This window comes from Denticeps clupeoides, unplaced genomic scaffold (genome assembly GCF_900700375.1).
Source record: "Denticeps clupeoides unplaced genomic scaffold, fDenClu1.1, whole genome shotgun sequence".
Classification (NCBI taxonomy): Eukaryota; Metazoa; Chordata; class Actinopteri; order Clupeiformes; family Denticipitidae; genus Denticeps; species Denticeps clupeoides.
In genome coordinates this window covers 158,846-160,209 of record NW_021630093.1, presented here as the reverse complement: position 1 = coordinate 160,209, position 1,364 = coordinate 158,846, and positions in this window count along the sequence as shown.

The window sequence follows — 1,364 nt, the reverse complement described above, 5'->3', positions numbered from 1 at the left end:
AGGAAGAGCAGATTCAGATTCCCACCTGCCCCCATTTCCACTCTGCCCTCCTTTTTCTGAGACCGTTAGAGGAATGAAACTGAAATTCTTTTTTAAAAAGTGAAATATGGCTGCAGCACACCAAGGTCCTGGATGTCTGTCTGACGGTGAATCATTTGGAATGTCGGCCCGTGTGATTGAAATGAAGGATGTAGAGAGGAAGAGCAGGAAAACTTTCCTCCCCCTTTTTGCACCTTCTGATTGGCCAATCAGTTAAGGCTTGACCCCTGACCCCTTTTCACAGAAGATCACACAGTGGATTTGTTCATTTGAGGGTCGTCACGCTGGGCAGTTACGAATTAAACAATAAGGTTTCTGGCAACACTGAGACAATTTTCTCTTTTTTATTGCACCGCTCATAAAAATTCAATTGTGACAAAGCAGGAATTTTTTACTTTTTAGTTGAGTCCCAGCCATGCAGCTCATTTTCCATGTAAAGTGTCCCTTTCTGCATCAGCTGTAATCTACGGTGTAAAAGTGTGCAAAAATGTCCTCATTATGGACAGACGCTGTGCACCTCCAGCTTTCTATAGATGTGAAGGATCCACTGATCTTCAGAACGTTCAGTAAGACAGCAGGAGATGTTTCAGTGTGTCTCGAGAGGGCAGGAATAAAGAAAGGACACGCTGGTGCAGGAGTTGAAAAGATCCGGGGAGAGGGGGAGGCGACAGGAAGCGGGAGCTCCGCTCTCCACTCCCTCTTTTAAGAGCTGCTCTTTGATTCCCTCCACAAATCAAACCCGATCCCAGCGGCCTGACAGACTCGGGTGAACAGCGAAGCCCTCGACATTCCGCTGCTTTCATTCCCGTCTCATCCCTCTCCTGCGCTCTTCAGGAAGTCAAGCGTCCCTTCTCCTGTCCACACTAAATGCCCGAACGTCCACATAGAACAAACCGGAATGCTGGAATAGTGAGGGATTCAGCTGCTCAGTAAGACCGGGTGTGGCCTGCGCCCCCAAGCAGCACCACTAGAGAAGATGCGGGATGAGCTCTGATGGTGAGTGAGGACATTTTCGGTCACCATCTAATCCCGCCACTCCTGCAGAACATGAGACCATCAGCTCTTCACACGGGTCACGAGGGTCAAGTGGCCTGAGATAGCTGCTCCCCCATCGGGGGTGTAGACTCATGGAACGCCAGATTCGGGTTAAATCAAGTCGCTTTGGTGGCGCCTTGGGGACCCCGGCACCATGACGACCGGCTTATTGGGTGACAAAGAGCACCGTAAATCTGGTGGGAAGGCGGCTGACTACTGATGGTTTTCACATCATCACCTCTAATTACACTTATCAGGTTTAAAATCCCATTTAGAACTGAATAATAAAA